The sequence below is a fragment of the Grampus griseus genome (genome assembly GCF_964374135.1).
Source record: "Grampus griseus genome assembly, chromosome: 9".
In the NCBI taxonomy this organism is placed as follows: domain Eukaryota; kingdom Metazoa; phylum Chordata; class Mammalia; order Artiodactyla; family Delphinidae; genus Grampus; species Grampus griseus.
This window is the reverse complement of record NC_139003.1, coordinates 80892364-80914807: the sequence shown is the minus strand read 5'-3', so window position 1 is coordinate 80914807 and position 22444 is coordinate 80892364. Positions and strand designations below refer to the sequence as shown.

Genomic DNA, 22444 nt, shown 5'->3' with positions numbered 1-22444 from the left:
ACATGATCCAACCCCATCTCCTACCACTCTCAGGCCTCCTCAATCCTCAGTAGATATCTGGCAGTTTTCCGAGCCCTGGATCCTTTCCTTAGGGTCCTTATACACGTAATCTCCCTGCCCTGAGTTACTTGCATGTCTCTCTCCCTCATTTAGGTCTTGCTCAAACAGCACTCAAAGAGAACTAGCTGACCTGGGCACCACGCCTAAGATATCAGCTCCTTGTACGCCGTTACTCTCTTGCTTTATTCTAGTATCTGTACTTTCTTAATAACTCTTTTCAATATCTGATATTGATTTGCATATTTTTGTATTTATTGACTCCTCTAATTATAATATAAGCTCAAGGATAACAAGGATTTGTCTTATAAACAGCTCTATTTCTAGCACCTGGACCAGGGCCTCACACTTAGTATATGTTCAGTGAGTGTTTCTGGAAGGAAGGAAGGATAGATTAAAGATTTTAAACTGTTACTTTTCAAAACAAAAGTTTATTCAGTGCTTTAAACCAGTTGAGGAGCTGACTTTATCACACACTCAATAAACTGGGCATGCAGTCATCTGCCTTTTAATTAATCTTAAATAACAAACAACAGGTTGATTAAATGGTGGATGTCATGATTATGTAGAAATAATCTTGTCAGAATTACATTTTAAAATATTGTAACTGCAGAGAACACATACATCATGTTGTAAAATTACGGTCATAATTGCAGATAACAGACACAGGATTTTTTTAAGTACTTGGGCTTTTTTTCAATGTTCCTATTTTAATAAAGTTGTCTTTGGGATATTAATTTCATAAATACTTGTTGAGAATTGTCCATTACAAGGCATTGGAGACAGAGCAGAGACCCGAGCTGGGTCAAAAATGGTATTTTATTCCCCCAGCCATAGTGGTTCATGTTGGCAAGTATCCCAAATTGGCCCTTTTTTGAAAGGCAGAATCTTTTGAAAGGATTTTTTTAAACAGCAGAGGTAGTCCCCTTTCTCTAGCTTCAGAGGTGAGAGTGTTTGAGGACAGAGATGCAGATGGCTGTTTCCACCCCCATCTCGTGAAGAAGTCCATCTATGGTTAAGATAATAAAGATGACTTACAGGAAGAAATAGAAACCAGTGATAGACAGAATCTTACAGGCATTTGTTGCCTGGTTTGAACTGGTCTGACTCTGGAGCTGTCTTGTCTGAGGTTCGGTGGTTTAGCTTTTCTTTCAGTTCTCTGTGCTACCACAATATATGTCCAATCCATTACTTATTATTGGTTAAGTTGTTACAGATTGATTTCTGTCTTTGTAACTAAGAGTTCTGACCAACATTATTCATAACAGAAGACTTATTTTTTGAAAATTCGTTTGCTTGAACCCTTTGACATTTTTTGATGCTGTTAAAGAAAATGGAGATAAATTAGTACTTGGAATTTGCCTCAGTGCATTATATGAACAAATTAAAAATAGCATATATCACAAGATACCATTTGGGCTGGGGGTTGAGAGTATTGGGGGGGAGGGGAACTTTATAATTACATATTGAATTTTTTGTTCATTACAATAAATATTCATTATGCTTATATTTTTTAATACAATAAGAAATGTAGAATTATTTAAAAAGTAAAAAATAAAAGCAATGAAGAAACTGTTTACCAATTTAAGGCAATTCAGCCTAGACTGAGAATACTATGGCTGTGTCTATACTACTAAACCATGTTATGTATATTTTTTTAGGCTAAATTTTTGTCTTTAAACTGGGAGTATAATGGCAACATGATTTTGACAATTTTTTGATTGCTGCAGCCACCAGCCATGATAAGGCAACTCCATAAACATAAATCATGTTTCTAAGATCATGTCACAAACTTTATTCAAGTTGTTTTATGTATTACTATACTGTAAGCATTTAACAAATAAAAGATATATAGCCAAAAGAAAAAAATCTTTCCATAAATAGTTGAGAGAGGAAACACAGAACTAGGTTTACACAGATTATTTTGTGTGGAGACAAATTTTGGACGAATATTCTTTAACTGCATTATTATAGGCAAAGAGTGAGGCTGTTAGCCCTGTGGCTCACGTGCTCTGTGGTTTCATAACAACTGACACAGACGCAAGAATTCCTCGGCACTCTGGGTCTAGAGTCTCACAGAAATATGATGTGACTTTCCAGCTGTTGCAATGCATTAACTTCACATAGAAAATACATGATACTTCTCCTCACATCAAGCACTCATGTCACATGTGTGTTACTTAAACTAAGTTCTGATTCAACATTGCTGGGATCCTTTTCATCAAGTAAAAATAATGTATCATAGTGGAAAAGAGCAGGACTTTTGAGTCGTTCAAATCTGGGTTTGAAATCCTGATTCTATTACTTATAAGCCTTGGGATTTAAGCACATTGATTAATTGTTTTAGCATGTTTTCCTAATATGAGAAATAGGTTGCTAATGTCGAACATACAGAGTTTTTGTTAATTTTAATTGTGAAGGGTTTGACACATAGTAGTACCACAGTAACTTATAGGCATTGTTACCATTACTCTGTTCAACATCCAGCTCAGTCACACCAAAAAAACATTGTTGAATAAAAGGCTCATAATGAGTAGAGACAGAACTGAGGCAAAGTCTCTTGTAATATTTTTCTATGAGCAATTAATTTAACCTTCACCAAATAGAATTACTATTATTATTGTTGTTATTTTAAGAATACAGTTTGCTCAGACTATTAATGTGCCCTGTGTCAGTTCTAGTAGCAATATGACAGATTCATTATGACTATAATAAAAATCAGCATAAATCCTAAGCTCTCAGAGATGATGTCTATGGTGAAATTATCTGGAACTGCACACACAAAAATATTCATCCTTTCTGGAATTGATCTAAAATGAACTGCCCAAATTTTGCCTATGAGATTTTTTTGAAATTTTATTCCAACGCATAATTTCCCCTACAGCTATAGTTAACCACTGAGAATTTACACGGTTTAAGTATTTTGAGAATATAGCTTTTAAGAATAAGGTGACTTGAAAACAGCAAGACAACAAAAGAAATTGTTTTTTGGAGAACCAGAAAATCGTAACCCAGGTCTCTCTTGTGTGTTTGCTACAATGTCATCCTGATTACATGGGTTATATGATTTTTCAACAGCTGCATTTGCACAGACAACAGAGCCACCAAGTATGATTTCCTTAAAGGTCCAGATAAGGGTGTAGTGTCAGTTTTATGAGTGACAGTTGATACTAGATGACAGAACAGATAACAGGCCAATAATGGGAAAATAAAAAGTGGCAAAGAGTGTTCTGTTCTGTTCCTCCATGGGATCAGGACCAATTTCTGATTAGTCCAGTTGTATCAACTTCTGATCCTTTAAATTCAAATATTTCGGTAAGTGTCCTCTATTTTTTATCTCATAATGAGAAAATTAATGGCAATCCATAAACCATCCTGGGAGAGCTTTTGATTCATAAGTTTTACATAGCATTCAGTTCAACAACTATTTATTTACACACTTCAACAAATATTTGTTCATTCTGCACTAGGCCTCTGCATCCCTGAACAGCTCTTCCAGAAATGAACTTGCCCTTTTGCTTCCTCTAATAAACTGAGAGAACTATTTCCACAAGAGTTTTCTGGATAATGGATATCAGCAAAAATATGCATAGAGTATTCAGAATCCCAATATTTTATGGCGATGATATATTAGTATCTTACCTAAAAAGCATATTTTAAAAATGAATCATACCATGTGATAACTTAGGAAAATACAAGATTAATAGTCTCATCTTCTATAAAAATCATAACAACAGCAGCAAAATCTAGGCTTGTTCAGGATTTAGGTATAAATTATGAAAACAAGCTAAAAGGAAATAGAATTAAAGCAAATCTGCATTCTAGCAGTTGACCACACAAAAACTGAATGTATCAGAAGCCTTAGAAATGATCATCATTTAGTACCCTGCAATTCTGTTTCAAGGAATTTATTCTAAGTGAGTTATCAACGATAAGTGTATATAAAATTTTATATACAGAGTTTTTTTTATTTTTAGCTAATGTAAATCTATTTGCAATAAACAAAACCTAGAACTCTAGGTCTAATAATAGAATGACTAAATTTCATTTGTTATAGACAAAAAGTGGGTAATACATTTTCAAAGAACTTTTAGGAGATGAGATAATGCTAATAATGGTATAATGTTAAGTGAAAATTTGATACACTGTGCAGTCCATTGATGAAAAACAACAAAAGAAAATAAAATATTAATAATTATTTTGGAGTGGTGGACTTAGGATGATTATTCTCTTCCCTTTTTATATTTTTAATTTTTTTAAAGTCATATAGTAATTCCATATTTAAATTAAAATAACCGGGCTTCCCTGGTGGCGCAGTTGGTGAGACTCCGCCTGCCAATGCAGGGGACATGGGTTCATGCCCCGGTCCGGGAAGATCCCACATGCCATGGAGCAGCTAGGCCCGTGAGCCATGGCCGCTGAGCCTGCGTGTCCGGAGCCTGTGCTCCGCAATGGGAGAGGCCACAACAGTGAGAGGCCCACGTACCGCAAAAAAAAAAAAAAAAAAAAATTAAAATAACCATCATAAAACTGAATAATATAAATATATACCATATATAATATAGGAATATGACTGTATGTCTAGCTTCCTTCCATGTATGGGAGGAAGATGCTCTACATTTCTTTTTCGTCCAGTTCATATTAGCGTTTTTAATCTAATCCATCCAAAAAGAGTTTATTCATAGTAAAACAAATCCAAACAAAAACAACTAAGGTAACTTCCTATAAGTGACCATTAAATGAAAAATGAGATTAATGAGGTTTGCACATGACAGGTTTCACTGAGGAAACTCTAATATACAGCACATATTTTTCTTTCGATTCTCACATATGATTATTTTCTGAAAATAAAGAGATTGACAATGATAGTGTTTAAGGGATAGTTTTTGAATATTAAAATAAAAAAGAACCTTAGGCAGGACAATATTCCCTTTAATGGAAATAACACAAGATTTTGCATGCTGGCTTCCTCATAAACATCCACTTGCCTTCCTGGGTAAAATAATGTTTGGTCCTCCAGTTTGAAGCAAGCTATCTTGTTGACAATACAAAACTATGGGAATATAGTATAAAATCTAAATCTTTTCTAAATTTTTATTTTATATTGGAATATAGTTGATTTACAATGTGTTAGTTTCAGATGTACAGCAAAGTGATTTCAGTTATACATATACATGTAATCTATTCTTTTAAAAATTGTTTTCCCACTTAGGTTATTACAGAATATTTAGCAGAGTTCCTTATGCTATACAGTAGGTCCTTGTTGGTTATCTATTTTAAATATAGTAGTGTATATATGTCAATCCCAAAATCCCAATTGATCCCTCCCCCAACCCTTTCCCCTTTGGTAACCGTAAGTTTGTTTTCTAAGTCTGTGAGTCTGTATCTGTTTTTTAGGTAAGTTCATTTGTATCATTTTTTTTAAGATTCTGCATATAAGCAATATCATAGTCTTTCTCTGTCTGACTGACTTTGTATGATAAGCAAGGTAAGATAAGATAGGTCCATCCATGCTGCTGCAAATGGCATAATTTCATTCTTTTTAATGGTTGAGTAATATTCCCTTGTGTATATGTACCACATCTTCTTTATCCATTCCTCTGTCCATGGACATTTAGGTTGCTTCCGTGTTTTGGCTGTTGTAAACAGCGCTGCAATGAACATTGTGGTGCATGTATAATTTCGAAGTATGGTTTTCTCCAGATATTGGCCCAGGAGTGGGATTGCTGGATCATGTGGTAGCTCTAATTTTTAGTTTTTTAAGGAACCTTCATCCTGCTCTCCATAGTGGCTGTACCAATTCACATTTCCACTGACAGTGTAGGAGGGTTCCGTTTTAACCACATCCTCTCCAGCATTTATTGTTTGTAGACATTTTGATGATGGCCATTCTGACCAGTGTGAGGTGACATCTCATTGTTAGTTTGACTTGCATTTCTCTAGTAATTAGCAATGTTGAGCTTCTTTTCATATGATTTTGGAACATCTGTAAGTCTTCTTTGGAGAAATGTGTATTTAGGTCTTCTGCCTATATTTTGATTGGGTTGGGGTTTTTTTGATATTGATATGTTTTGGACATTAATCCCTTATCATTGGCATCGTTTGAAAATATTTTCTCCCATTTTGTGGACTGTCTTTTCATTTTGTAAACCCATGCACCTATGGTCAATTAATCTATGACAAAGGAGGCAAGACTCTACAATGAAGAAAAGCTGTCTCTTCAATAAGTGGTGCTAGGAAAACTGGACAGCTACATGTATAAAAATGAAATAGAACATTCTTTAACACCATACACAAAAATAAACTCAAAATGGATTAAAGAACTAAATATAAGACCTGATTCTATAAAACTCTTAGAGGAAAACATAGGAAGAACACTCTTTGACATAAATTGAAGCAGTATCTTTTTTGATCAGTCTCCTAGAGTAATGGAAGTAAAAACAAACAAATGAGACCTAATTAAAGTCAAAAGCATTTGCACAGTAAAATTTAAGTCTTTTCTGTTTAAAATATCTTCCCTTACTCTGAGAGTCTATTCTGTCCAGTTGTTTACACACTAACCAGATCTTCATTCACCGTATAATGACCGATTTATATTTATTCATTTATAAACACATTGTACTGATGGCATCTTTAAACCTTATTTATTTTTTTAATTGAGGTAAACTTGGTATATGACATTATGTAAGTTTCCGATGCTGACGTTATGATTCGACATCTGTGTTTATTACAAAGTGATCATCACCAAAAGTCTACTTACCATATATCACCATACACTGGAGTCCCCTAACTCATTTTTAAAGGGAACTTCAAGACTAATGCCATCTTTTGATAGTTTAATATATGCCATAATATATGATACAACATAAGTGATAGATATTATAGAACTTTACCAGTTAATGGTCTACATTAAAAAATAAGACAGTAGGGTATTACCAGGTGTGTGTGTGTGTGTGTGTGTGTGTGTGTGTGTGTTTGTGTGTTTGTGTGTTTCCTACTCTCATAATAAACATGAATTTCTGCCATTAGTATCTAATTTCCTTTAACCTGCTATGAGATAATAAAGACAATAATACCTATAAATGTAGCTTTTATTATGAAAATAAGTAATGGGTTATTTGGGGGGGACTGCAATAATATAGAAAAGTGGGAAAATAAGAATCGGGGATGGGAAAAAAAATGAAAGGTAAAAATGAGTCATCCATCAGGAGACTATTAAGATAATATGACTAGCTTCCAGAAATTCAAACATAGCATAGTAGAAAAAAGAGAGCAGGCTTGATTCCAGTTCATGTTCTATCCCTTCCTAACAGTTTGGATGTGGGAAAAATAATAGCTACACTTCAGTGAGGAGTTACCCTCTCAGGTGCCATAAATTTATTTTTCCTAATCATCAAAAATAGTTGAAAGAAATTATCAGTGCCTGGCATAGAGTAGGTACTTAATAAATATTTAAAACTAATAATAATAAATACTTAGGTAGGTTAGAATAGAAAGTCTCATGTGACACAAAAATATCAATTTCACCTGCCAAGTCAAACATGACAAACGTGTTTTACACAAGTGTGTTTAAAATAGTCAGTAACATTTTAATGTTCTCTTCAGCTCTAAAAATTGTCTTTCTTGTGGAATTTTCTAGGCTTGAGCAGTTCTAGTAACATTATTATGGCCTGTCAGCATTTCACTTTCTCCCCAGGTTGAGAGGATGTGATTACACCTCTCTCTCAACCATAGATTTCCTTTGCACTTGGTCATTTTATAAATTCTCCATCTTCACAACTCTCACGACAACTACTTTTTACAATATAGTTCTTATACCACAGCTTAGAAACAGGAAAACAGGATCAAGTATAAACTGACCACTGAAACAATTTTCATTATTAAAAACCCAACATTTATTGGAAATTATCTGTGTTACCGAAGATAGCCACAAAGATGATACTCATACTAGCCACAGCAGGTTGAAAGGCCTTTCTTTGGTGTTGCACATTTTCTCATATGTATGGTCCACAGAAGCAGAAAAGTCCATATTTTATCTATAAACCTATAGGTAAGATGTATTTTCAAATTTTATCTATAGCTTTAAAGGGAGAGAAGTTTCTATTTTGATGCCTCTATTTTGATGCCTCTATTTTGTTTCACATTATCAAAACTGTTGACAGGACAGCTTCCAGTGTCATGCTTGTTATTCTGGTCCTGGCTTACCTGCAGTCTTCCAACTTTTCTCACTCAGTGATACTAATTTGCTGTTCTTATGGAAGTGTTGTTTTTCCAGCACAAAATACAGCCACCCTCTGATAGGCTTGATGTGACCATTATTTCTCCAACCTGCTCTTGCAGGAAGCTCCACAGAGGTGGCTTTTATATGGCTCTTCAGATTTTTTATAAGCAGTATTTACCTTCATATACAGTGATATTCCTCATGTTTTCCTTCCATGTGACTTTTGCTCAATGCTCTTCATTTTCTTGGTATATTTGATCATACCAAATTTTTCACAGCTTCCCTCAAGTGTCTTTTTTACTATCATAGTCATAGGCTACCAAATCCAGCCTGGTGAATAGGTCAGCCAATATGAAACAAAGGATCATTGATTCTGAAACGTAAATCTAGGACTGTAGAGAAAGCTCTGGTTATATCAATAAATCTCTTCCCAATAAATAATTTATTCCTACTTGATTGATGAGGAAATCGACATACAGAAATGTTAAGAAATGAGTCTACACTTACTCGAAAAGCAGAAGCAGCACCATGAGCCATTGCCAGAACTTAACTGATTTTAAAGGCTCTACTGTTGGTAATCAGCAACTACCATCAGCAACCACATGACATTCTTGCTTTCTTACACCTGATCCTGAGTCTGGGGCAGTTGCTACTGGATCACAGCACCTTTTCCAGCTGAATCTGAACTTAACCTCTTCATCTTTCCCAGAAGAAATTTGCACACAGGCACTAGCAGTTGGCTTTAGTTAGCACTCAAACACAAAACTATTTTCTGTCGCAAAGTTAGAATACATTTAGGTCTTTGTTTACTTATCTGCAGAATGGGAACTTTGGACTAGAAAATCTCTGAAGGTTTTGCCACACTGACATTTATGTGAAGATCACCAATCTATATATTCCCAGGAAATACATAACTTAGGAATTCCTGGGTATTTTCCATTGAAAATATATTTGGAATTCAGTATGTTTACAGTAGAAAAGTAGTATTACCCATGAACTTACATTCATTTTGCAACCTTCAAATATTTTTCCTCAGGGTGGAAATTTCTCATGCTTGATCACAGCTCAAAGATAATTTAGTCCTGGAAAATACACCATATCTTTATTCATCTAGAAGTCCTACCCTGTATGTGAAGAAAAAGAAAAAAAAATGAAGAGCCCCACACAGTTGAAATATTCCATGTGTCTGGTCTTTACTGAGGCATATTCTCCTGAGAATAACCATTTGAAATATGTTTTACAAATTGAATTTTTAATGGACTATATGTAGTATGAGGTCAGGAGAAATTCTTTGGTTATTTCTTTGAAGTTTAATGTTTTAAAAATAATGCCAATACAGATTTAGGAATCTTTCAAAATTACATAACTGTGGTTTAGTCTTGCTTTTTAACCTAGAGGTATACTCTTTTTTCCCTCTTGAAAGACACCAGCAAAGCACTGCTGTGAGAAGTCTCTCCCTTTCCCACCCCCTTGCCTTTTGGCCAAAATTATGCTCACATCTGTCCAGAGTGGAGGAAGTCCCAGCCACCACGTGCCAGTCTTTGTGCTTTCAGCCTGCAGCCCAGGAAATCACTACCTGTGTGGGCAGATCCTCAGTGCTTAACTGTGAGGTCCCATTAAACTGAGGACTCAGCAAGAATAAAGAGGGGGGAGCAGAGGATGGGGGCAAGGTAGAGGGGGGAGAGAGAGAGAGAGAGAGAGAGAGAAGAGGAAAGAAGGAAATCTCTGCCTCTTCCACCAAAATACTCAACATCTTTTAGGGTTTCATAGCCAGAGTTACACACAAAGCAGAGTAGAGAGCCAGAAATGTGTGTTCCCTTATAAGTGGAAACTAAACAAAACATACAGAACACCCTTAATGACGTTTAAGAATATCTTTATAATAATAAAAATAATACATTCACCAAGTGAAAACTCTGTGCCAGAGTATACTCATTTACTCATCGCCTCAACTCTATTTACTACAGATTATTATCTCTGTTTTATAGATGAAGAAATTGAGGCACAGAGAAGCTGAATAAATTGTCCAAAGGTCTGGGACTTAAGTAGTGGTGCTGGGATTTGACTCATGAGTCTCCGACTCCCACAAACTGGAACACTGACCTGTGCTGTCCCATCACTAGATTTATGCATAAGACCTATGCGTCTTTCTTAGAACCTTCATAGCTAGCACCCCAGATAATATAGTGTTGTAATTACTTTTTTAGTTCTTAAGAGGAAGAGAATATGTGGGGGGGGGGGAATCTGTTCCTTTGGGGGACCATCATTTCCACACAGTCTTCAACCCGTAGCAAATGCTATTTTAGAAATTCCCTATGTCATTCTCTCCTCTGTGACACCCCAAGACTACCCCCTCTATAACCCAATGGGGTGCCACAAAACTCAGTCAGCCTCTTTCATTCTGTCACTCTTTTACACACCTAATCAGATGATTTACTATAGTATGTGGCAGGGCAGTGATACAGAATCTGGAAATTCTCTCCCTTAAGGGCCCTGCAATGCTCAGCATCCCAGAGTGTATTGATGGCTGTGTTCCATGGGAATGAGAGCTACACATATACAGATAACACTTAATCACTGCATGTCATTGTTAGTGCTATCCCTAGAAAACATCCCTTCCAATTTAGTGTTCCGTTAGACATAACAAAACTCTTTGAGGAATGTAAAAGCAATATTGTGTGGTAATCCAAGTTGGCATTAATATATTTAATATATGCTCAACTTAAAGAGGCAGGATGTATAAATAAGAGGTTTTCTCATTTTGCATATGCAGCACTTAATGTTTTAACTCTAGTTTAAATATCTGAACAGTCAGCAAGAAACAGTAGCCTCAGCGGTGTCTATAAGACTGAATTTGTCTATCTCAATCATCTTTGAGTTTCTCTTCCCCCCTTCCCTGCACTGGAAGTGATCACGCAGAGGATGGTGGCCTATCTTCCAGGGCAAGAGTAGAGAGAATGCCTATATTAACAGAGTTTGAATGAGATAGTTCAAGAGCCCATCCTGTTATTATCATTTATGATTCTGGGATATTGTACTGTATTGCTATATTAGGAATAAAGAAAAGCATATAAATCTTAATTATGAGTTCCAAATTATTTAGAATATCATTTAAACCTAAATCAATTTCCATATGAGGGGTGGTAAATTGAATTAGGTTTAAAAAAAATATTCTGGCTAGATTCCCTGCAGCTAATCTATATGGTTATGCCATGTGGTTGGGAACAGGAAACACCTGTCTCTCTGCTTGCTAGCACTCACTTAACGTGATCCCTGGCAAAACAGTTTTTTCAGCCCCAGTCCAATTCACCAGAGGTCATTTCAATTTGGACTATTTCAACTTGTATTACAAACCATCAGTGTTTAACAATTTTCAAGCACTTTCTGGATATGAATCATTATATAGTCACCAGAGGTCTTTAAACTATTGTCCTGAGGTCCTCTGAAAGAGATCATTTGCAAATTTCAAATTCATTGGGATTTCAATACATAAAATACCTTATTTTTACATTCTTATTGTCAGAGACTATATCTCACCTTGCAAAATGAAATGTGTACTTCTAGTTCTGTTTTTAAAAAGCGTAATAAATAAAATCTATTGGAAGAGTTTCAAATGTCAGTGCAATATATTTGCCTTCGGGCATTTAGTTTCTTTTTTACTTTTTACAGTGCTTGAGAACAGAATCCTCATATTTAATATCCCACTCAAGTTCTGGCTTTGAATTTTGCAATGCAAAGTTTGACAGTTACCACCAATACAGATGCTTCAGATATGCTAACAATTTCAGCTCTGGGAATGAATATCTAGACTTTTTTTTTTTTAACATTTCCATGGTTTCACAATTGGCAGTCTGCCTAGGTTGACCAAGAAAACAATGAGTTTGGGCAATTGCTTTACCATTCCCTCTGGCTGTGAGTATACTCATTTCCAAAAGAAGGGTATTAGAATAAATAGACTAGACTTGTTTTTTCTCCAACTTGGAAGGGTTAAGAGGCAAATACTGACTGACAGATAGCAAATGGCAGAATATATGTTATAAAAAACGATCCACAATTATTGTGCTCTTTAGTCAGTCATCCTGTAGAACTATGTGGTTGCTTAGCAGAGCTGTTTTCCCTGATGTAACTATTCTCTTCTCCTGTTCACCCGACAAAACTATCTGATAACCCAAGTAAATACTATGTAGGTCTGGCTCCGAGTTATGACACTATGTTCCTTACCCCTTAAATTATAAACTGCCCTATATCATGTTTTACAACCTGTTTGGTTACAAAGTCAGTATGACAAACAGCAACATAACAGCATGCGTCTTCAGTGAAAACAAAAATAAATTTTACACATAGATTAAAATTTGGCAGCCTACCTGTGAATGGTTTATGGTCCATCAACTTTCCTTTGTACACAGGTGAAGCACTAACTGATTAAACCTGGATCAAGTAGTCAGGCAATAAGGCAAAAACCAAGACCAATGGTTGATGAGGTAGGTAGAATTAGAAAAGGTGGCAGATTGCCACCACTTTGTAAAACCACCTAGCCCCATGCCATCCCCACCCCCCAGAACCTAAATAATTTTTTGAGCAGTCAACTGTTCCAATAACGAGGTTAGTCCATGGAAAAAGGGGAGTTGGAGGGTACCAGCCACGATGTGTCAAAAACAGTTGGCAGTCATGAGTTCTCTGGGCAAAAGTCATGCCTATACATGTAGAAATAGGCAGCCATACGTCAACAGTTTTTCAGGAATCTGTCTCTCTCAATGGAGATGTCTCTCCAGACCCAGGGAATTCTCTGCCAGCTCTAAATTTATTGCATAGTTTTAGGAAATATATTACACTTTGGGAGTCATATCATTACCACGGGAACTGTAATTCAGACCAAAGATAGCTCAGGAGAACAAGAGCAAGGCTTTTTCCTTATGTCAAGTATTTACCAGTTCCTACATGGAAATATCTCAAGATTGAAACAAATTTTAAACTACACCATGCTTCATTATTCCAATCTAGAAATAAAAAGGGGAGCTGTAGGACAATAATATAATCCCTTATTATATAAAAACCAAAATGGAGGCCAAGGACCTACCTTTTCTTCCAAGCCAATGACCCACACAGATCTTAGCAAAACTCATAAAAGTCCATTTACTGAAATACTTAAGCTGTAAGTGAAGTTTCCTTGTCAGGATGACACAGCACATTGTAGCCAATCAGCAATGACCTAAGTAAACTGCTTGTCCAAACCAATGAGAATTAAGCTCTATGAACTTCCTCTTTTATGCTCCATAAGCCTTACTGTAACCCTGAAACAAACTTCTTACCACTTTTGGTGTTGAAGCCTCCTTGTTCAAGAACAATTTGTTTCTCACCCAGTAAAATGTCCATATCAAGTAAAACCCTGAATTTTCTTTTGACACCATTTACACATAAAAATCTTAATTTGAGGAAAAGAAGGGGGAAAAGTGAGAAAGAGCGAGGAAGACAACACATTTTATAGGACAATTTGGATGAGATAAAAATAAAATCTCGACTCTGATTCGTCTCCAGTCAGCCTAAACAACTTGAGCCATCTCCCTGACCAGCTTTAGTGAGATTCTCCTGCTGTTTAACCTTCTCCAACCACAGGATAATTATGAAGACACAGAAATAGTTAGCTTATAATTGTTATCCCTCCCAAAAGATTTTAGGAAGGTATTTTTTAGGAACATAGTGGTTCTAAGTAAAATTTTCAAAAGAAGATTTGAGGACAAAGATTCAACTAAAATTTCAGTCCCCTACCACCCGAATCCTAAACTCATCTCTCAGCTTCTACCAACTCTCACTCCGAGTTCACCGAAAATGGAACCTCCTGTGAGTAAATCTCCATGTTGATTTTTAGTTGACTAAACGAATGGTCCTAAGGTTTAGAAATCAATTTAAAATAGTCTGATTTCTCTTGTGAGAAAAAATAAAGCAGAACATTTTCTCAGTGGTGATTTATTCTCGAAGCAAGTGTGGCAAGTTAAAATCCTTGTTTTATGGTATTGAAACAACTGGGGAAAATGCTTCATGTTGTAATTTGAAATCCACACTAAAGTCTACCATGGCAGGAGGTTGGGGGCCTTCGTTTAAAACAGTGGAATATTTTAATCTATTTCTTGTGATCTTTAGTAAGTTCTTAAGAAAGGAAGAGACATCAAAGAGGCATAAATGGAATTTTGTTTTTTAAAAAAATCCTTCTCATGGACAAGTTTGTAAAATGACTAATTCCAAAAAGAGTCCTACAGAACTCTAACAGGTTACTTCTCTGCCACATGCTTAAGTTCACATGGGCAAAGGCACAAAATTGAAGATTGAATTGGGTTGTGATGGGTAGAGATGGGAAACCTTTAGGCACCTCTGCATTAACTCTGCTGTGTACTGTTTGCCCAGAATAGTAACATTTTCGCCTCCCTTCCCTGCAACATAAAATAGGATTTCATGAATGCAACATGGAGCAGTGGGCATATTAGATCTGTCTCACATTTGTGCAGGGGAGGTAAAAGCTGAGACTGTAGCTTCAGTTTGGGAGCAAGGTATTTTATCAGAGAAGTTACCACTAATGCTTGCTAAATAAGTGAGTGTGAGTATTGCCAGAAAACATCAAGACTGGTAAACATAGGTACATGATTCCTTATAGAATATCCTAGAAGCAGTAAGACTCAGAATCCGTGGTTCTTCTAATTTTCTATCTATTCTATAATCTATCCCAATATACATCCCAGAAAAACGGGGTGGTGCTTTTTTCCCCCATTAAATTACTTGAGGTCAGTTTCTTTTCCCATTAAGGACTTTTACTTCTCACAAAATTCAAAGGAAATTCCATTTTCTGAACTGATATACATCAGAGTTCACTTAACACAGCTTTTTTGGTGGATATTTTTGCCTTGGCCTTGTAGGCAATATTATGGTCTCTCCTGAATTATTTAGTCTATTTATATAAGTTGCTACCCTAGAGGAGATGGGAGATCAACAGCCTGTGAACTTTCCTATGCTGGAACTATTTCTGCAGAACGAAGTCAAGAGTCTATATATCAGCTTCACTAACAGCAAGAATCTAAAGACACCTGGGAACCCTGCACCCTTCTTTTGAAGATAACTTCTGCTCAGTCAACCTCAGAATTGAAATGTGGATTTCTTACTCATTTCTTGCCTGACAAAGACAACATCAATAAGGTATACCTTGCCAAGGATTATGTCAGCCTTGAAGATGAAAGAAAAGATTTGACATGATTTCAAAGAAATGTCAGAGAATTCTGGGTTTTCTTAACATAAGCTACCCTTACCTGGAGAAGTGGCTATGAGAATTCGCTCTGTTTCTGTTTGCTGACACACACTTGTATGAGTATGGCTTTTCTGCAGCCTGCTGTTAAATAGAAAATGGTCAAAATTAATTGCTTGTCAACAATAGCATGTGCATTACCATGTGAAAGACCACTCACCAATTGAAATTATTATTCATACCCACAACATCAGTCCTCATACTGAAAGTTACTTGGAGCAGAATTAAACTGATTTGCACAAGGTGAACTTAGTTCCATTTTTAGAGGAAATGGTCATAGGATTTGTAGCAAAATTATTAATGAAAGACACTTAATTTTTGAAACATAATTAAAAATTTTTTTTTCCTTATTAGTCATCCATTTTATACACATCAGTCTATACATGTCAATCCCAATCTCCCAATTCATCCCACCACCACCACCCCCCACTGCTTTCCCCCCTTGGTGTCCATACGTTTTTCCTCTACTTCTGTGTCTCAATTTCTGCTCTGCAAACCGGTTCATCTATACCATTTTCTAGGTTCCACATATATGTGTTAATATACGATATTTTTCTCTTTCTGACTTACTTCACTCTGTATGACAGTCTCTAGTTCCATCCATGTCTCTACAAATGACCCAATTTCGTTCCTTTTTATGGCTGAGTAATATTCCATTGTATATATGTACCACATCTTCTTTATCCATTCGTCTGTCGATGGGCATTTAGGTTGCTTCCATGACCTGGCTATTGTAAATAGTGCTGCAATGAATATTGGGGTTCATGTGTCTTTTTGAATTATGGTTTCCTCTGGGTATGTGCCCAGTAGTGGGATTGTGGGGTCATATGGTGATTCTGTTTTTAGTTTTTTAAGGAAACTCCATACTGTTCCCCATAGTGGCTGTATCAATTTACATTCCCACCAACAGTGCAAGAGGGTTCCCTTTTCTCCACACCCTCTCCAGCATTTGTTGTTGGTAGATTTTCTGATGATCCCATTCTAACTGGTGTGAGGTGATACCTCATTGTAGTTTTGACTTGCATTTCTCTAATAATTAGTAATGTTGAGCAGCTTTTCATGTGCTTCTTAGCCATCTGTATGTCTTCTTTGGAGAAATGTCTATTTAGGTCTTCTGTCCATTTTTGGATTAGGTTGTTTGTTTTTTTAATATTGAGCTGCATAAGCTGTTTTTATATTTTGGAGATTAATCCTTTGTCCAATGATTAGTTTGCAAATATTTTCTCCAATTCTGAGGGTTGTCTTTTCGTCTTGTTTATGCATTCCTTTGCTGTGCAAAAACTCTTAAGTTTCATTAGGTCCCATTATTTTTGTTTTTATTTCCCTTTCTCTAAGAGGTGGGTCAAAAAGGACCTTGCTGTGATTTATGTCAAAGAGTGTTCTTCCTATGTTTTCCTCTAAGAGTTTTATAGTGCTCAGTCTTACATTTAGGTCTCTAATTCATTTTGAGTTTATTTTTGTGTATGGTGTAAGGGAGTGTTCTAATTTCACATGTAGCTGGCCAGTTTTCCCAGCACCACTTATCTAAGACACTGCCTTTTCTCCATTGTATATCCTTCCCTCCTTAGTCATAGATTAATTGACCATAGGTGCGTGGGTTTATCTCTGGGCTTTCTATCCTGTTCCATTGATCTATATTTCTGTTTTTGTGCCAGTACCATATTATCTTGATTACTGTAGCTTTATGATATAGTCTGAAGTCAGGGAGTCTGATTCCTCCAGCTCCGTTTTATTTCCTCAAGACCGCGTTGGCTATTTGGGGTCTTTTGTGTCTCCATAGAAATTTTAAGATTTTTTGTTCTCATTCTGTAAAAAAATGCCATTGGTAATTTGATAGGGATTGCATTGAATCTGTAGATTGTTTTGAGTACTATAGTCATTTTCACAATGTTGACTCTTCTAATCCAAGACCATGTTATATCTCTCCATCTGTTGGTACCATCTTTAATTTCTTTCATCAGTGTCTTATAGTTTTCTGCATACAGGTCTTTTGTCTTCCTAGGTAGATTTATTCCTAGGTATTTTATTCTTTTTGTTGCAATGGTAAATGGGAGTGTTTCCTTAATTTCTCTTTCAGATTGTTCATCATTAGTATATAGGAATACAAGAGATTTCTGTGCATTAATTTTGGATCCTGCAACTTTACCAAATTTATTGATTAACTCTGGTAGTTTTCTAGTGGCATCTTTAGGATTCTCTATGTATAGTATCATGTCATCTGCAAACAGTGACAGTTTTACTTCTTCTTTTCCAATTTGTATTCCTTTTATTTCTTTTTCTTCTCTGATTTCTTTGGCTAGGACTTCCAAAACTATGTTGAATAATAGTGGTGAGAGTGGACATCCTTGTCTTGTTCCTGATCTTAGAGGAAATGCTTTCAATTTTTCACCATTGAGAATGATGTTTGCTGTGGGTTTGTCGTATATGGTCTTTATTATGTTGAAGTAGGTTCCCTCTATGCCCACTTTCTGGAGAGTTTTTAATCATAAATGGGTGTTGAATTCTGTCAAAAGCTTTTTCTTTGTCTATTGAGATGATCATATGGTTTTCTTCAATTAGTTAATATGGTGTATCACATTGATTGATTTGCATATATTGAAGAATCCTTGCATCTCTGGGATAAATCCCACTTGATCATGGTGTATGATCCTTTTAATGTGTTGTTGGATTCTGTTTGCTAGTATTTTGTTGAGGATTTTTGCATCTATATTCATCAGTTGTTGGTCTGTAATTTTCTATTTTTGTAGTATCTTTGTCTGATTTTGGTATCAGGGTGATGGTGGCCTCATAGAACTAGTTTGGGAGTTTTTCTTCCTCTGCAGTTTTTTGGAAGAGTCTGAGAAGGATGGGTGTTAGCTCTTCTCTAAATGTTTGACAGAAGTCACCTGTGAAGCCATCTGGTCCTACACTTTTGTTTGTTGGAAGATTTTTAAGCACAGTTTCAGTTTCATTCCTCGTGATTGGTCTGTTCATATTTTCTATTTTTTCCTGGTTCAGTCTTGGAAGGTTATACCTTTCTAAGAATTTGTCCATTTCTTCCAGGTTGTCCATTTTATTGGCATAGAGTTGCTTGTAGTACTCTCTTAGGATGCTTTGTATTTCTGCAGTGTCTGTTGTAACTTCTCCTTTTTCATTTCTAATTTTATTTGAGTCCTCTCCCTCTTTTTCTTGATGAGTCTGGCTAATGGTTTATCAATTTTCTTTATCTTCTCAAAGAACCAGCTTTTAGTTTTATTGATCTTTGCTATTGTTTTCTTTGTTTCTGTTTCATTTATTTCTGCTCTGATCGTTATGATTTCTTTCCTTCTAACTTTTGGTTTTATTTGTTCTTTCTCTAGTTCCTTTATGTGTAACATTAGATTGTTTATTTGAGATTTTTCTTGTTTCTTGAGTTAGGCTTGTATAGCTATAAATTCCCTCTTAGAACTGCTTTTGCTGCATCCCATAGGGTTTGTATCATCGTGTTTACATTGTCATTTGTCTCTCGGTATTTTTTGATTTCTTCAGTGATTTAGTAATGTATTGTTTATTTATTGGTTATTTAGTAACGTATTGTTTTGCCTACATATATTTGTGTTTTTTACGTTTTTTCCCTGTATTTGATTTCTAATCTCATAGCATTGTGGTCAGAAAAGATGCTTGATATGATTTCAATTTTCTTAAATTTACCGAGGCCTGATTTGTGACCCAAGACGTGATCTATCCTGGGGAATGTTCCGTGTGCACTTGAGAAGAAAGTGTAATCTGCTGTTTTTGGATGGAATGCCCTATAAATATCAATTAAATCTATCTTGTCTATTGGTTCATTTAAAGCTTCTGTTTCCTTATTTATTTTCATTTTGGATGATCTGTCCCTTGGTGTAAGTGAGGTGTTAAAGTCCCCCACTATTACTGTTCTACTGTTGATTTCCTATTTCATACCTGTTAACAGTTGCCTTATGTATTGAGGTGCTCCTATGTTGGGTGCATATCTATTTATAATTGTCATATCTTCTTCTTGGATTGATCCCTTGATCATTACATAATGTCCTTCCTTGTCTCTTGTAACAGTCTTTATTTTAAAGTCTATTTTATCTGATATGAGTATTGCTACTCCTGCTTTCTTTTGATTTCCATTTGCATGGAATATCTTTTTCCATCCCCTCACTTCCAGTCTCTATGTGTCCCTAGGTCTGAAGTGTGTCCCTTGTAAACAGCATATATATGGGTCTTGTTTTTGTATCCATTCAGTGAGCCTGTGTCTTTTGGTTGGAGCATTTAATCCATTCACATTTAAGGTAATTATCAATATGTATGTTCCTATGACCGTTTTCTTAATTGTTTTAGGTTTGGTTTTGTAGGTCCTTTTCTTCTCTTGTGTTTCCCACTTAGAGAAGTTCCTTTAGCATTTGTTGTAGAGCTGGTTTGGTGGTGCTGAGTTCTCTTAGCTTTTGCTTGTCTTTAAAGCTTTCGATTTCTCCATGGAATCTAAATGAGATCCTTGCCAGGTCAAGTAATCTTGTTTGTAGGTTCTTCCCTTTCATCACTTTAAGTATATCATGCCACTCCCTTCTGGCTTGTAGCGTTTCTGCTGAGAAATCAGCTATTAACCTTATGGGAGTTCCCTTGTATGTTGTCATTTTTCCCTTGCTGCTTTCAGTAAGTTTTCTTTGTCTTTAATTTTTGCCAACTTGATAACTTTTGTCTCGGTGTGTTTCTCCTTGGGTTTATCTTGTATGGGACTCTCTGTACTTCCTGGACTTGGGTGGCTATTTCCTTTCCCATGTTAGGGAAGTTTTTGACTATAATCTCTTCAAATATTTTCTCTGGTCCTTTCTCTCTCTCTTCTCCTTCTGGGACTGCTATAATGCAAATAATGGTGCATTTAATGTTGTCCCAGAGGTCTCTTAGGCTGTCTTCATTTCTTTTCATTCTTTTATCTTTATTTAGTTCCACTGCAGTGAATTCCACCATTCTGTTTTCCAGGTCCTTATCTGTTCTTCTGCCTCAGTTATTCTGCTATTGATTCCTTCTAGTCCATTTTTCATTTCAGTTATTGTACTGTTCATCTCTGTTTGTTTGTTCTTTAATTCTTCTAGATCTTTGTTAAACATTTCTTGCATCTTCTCGATCTTTGCCTCCATTCTTTTTCTGAGGTCCTGGATCATCTTCACTATCATTATTGAGTTCTTTTTCTGGAAGATTGCCTATCTCCATTTCATTTAGCTGTTTTTCTGGGGTTTTATCTTCTTCTTTCATCTGGTACATAGCCCTCTGCCCTTTCGTCTTGTCTGTCTTTCTGTGAATGTGTGTTTTGTTCCACAGGGTGCAGGATTGTAGTTCTTCTTGCTCCTGCTGTCTGCCCTCTGGTGGATGAGGCTGTCTGAGAGGGTTGTGGAACTTTACTGATGGGAGGGACTGGTGGTGGGTAGAGCTGGCTGTTGCTCTGGTGGACACAGCTCAGTAAAACTTTAATCTGCTTGTCTGCTGATGGTGATGGGTGGGGCTGGGTTCCCTCCCTGTTGGTTGTTTGGCCTGAGGTGACCCAAAACTTGAGCCTACCCGGGTTCTTTGGTGGGGCTAATGGTGGACTCTGGGAGGGCTCATGCCAAGGAGTACTTCCCAGAACTTCTGCTGCCAGTGTCTTTGTCCCTTGGTGAGCCACAGCTGCCCCCTGCCTCTGCAAGAGACCCTCCAACACTAGCAGGTAGGTCTGGTTAAGTCTCCTATGGGGTTACTGCTTCTTCCCCTAGGTCCTGATATGCGCACTACTTTGTGTGTGCCCTCCAAAAGTGGAGTCTCTGTTTCCCGCAGTCCTGCAGAAGTCCTGCATTTAGATCCAGCTAGGCTTCTTAGTCTGATTCTCTAGGAATTCCTCCTCCAGTTGCCAGACCCCCAGGTTGGGAAGCCTGACGTGTGGCTCAGAAGCTTCACTCCAGTGGGTGGACTTCTGTGATCTAAGTGTTCTCCAGTCTGTGAGTCACCCACCCAGCAGTTATGGGATTTGATTTTATTGTGATAGCACCCCTCCTACCATCTCATTGTGGCTTCGCCTTTGTCTTTGCATGTGGAGTATCTTTTTTGGTGAGTTCCAGTGTCTTCCTGTCTATGCTTGTTCAGCAGTTAGTTGTGATTCTGGTGTTCTCAAAAGAGGGGGTGAGAGCATGTCCTTCTACTCCACCATCTTCAGCGAATCCTCGAAACATAATTTTTTGAATTTTAGTTGTGAAAAAGAAATTAATTTCTAATGCAATGCAATGAATTTTAAGTAAACTTTTGACTACAAGTGTTGATACATATTGGAGTAAGCAAGAGAGGAAGAGTTTTATACATTTCTTCAGTCTTAAAAAGGTACTTGGCTCTAAAAGATTGAGTCACTTTTATATGGTTTACTTCCTTTGTTGTTATATTTTTAAATAATTGGGAATCTATATATTCTATCTGCATGTATTTAAAATTTTCTTTTTAGTTTTTTTGTTGAGCAGTGACAAGTCTTTAGACTTCCATATTATGTAAAAGAAAGAGTTTAACGTTATTTTATAAACACTTAAGATTGGAGCCCAATATATTTCTCCTCTATTGAATGTATTTTTCACTTTCAGATCCTGTTAATTAAGTACTATATTTTTTAATAGCCATATGAACTTTGAAGGAGTGATTTTGTAGTTAGCCCCCCACTTTGCCATCATATTTACTGAAATTATTCAGAACACTATGTGTTTAAATGCTTCAGTATCTAACTGCTAGTTCTTTTTATTTTTCTGTGTTTAAATATTTATTTTTATATATTGAGAATGTGTATTAAATATGTTTGAGCCATTTTCATATCTGAGAGAAACTTACTATAGTTTCAAACATAAAAAAATTCCAACTGCATGTGAAATTCGTATTTTATAACA

At 36.2% G+C, this 22444-nt stretch overlaps 1 long non-coding RNA gene across 3 annotated transcripts; it reads right to left on the bottom strand.

Annotated features, from left to right (window-relative positions):
* Window positions 1–598: 598 nt before the first annotated feature.
* LOC309827221 lies at window positions 599–13438 on the bottom strand. 3 transcript variants are annotated; one of them, XR_014297188.1, is made up of 4 exons: window positions 13356–13438; window positions 12643–12706; window positions 9281–9402; window positions 599–1378 (listed from the first exon to the last, which is right to left on the bottom strand). It is a non-coding gene; the product is annotated as an uncharacterized lncRNA (long non-coding RNA). The 3 variants fall into 3 exon arrangements; XR_014297189.1 differs by having other exon boundaries at window positions 599–1066; XR_014297190.1 differs by lacking the exon at window positions 12643–12706 and having other exon boundaries at window positions 13356–13401.
* Window positions 13439–22444: the final 9006 nt, after the last annotated feature.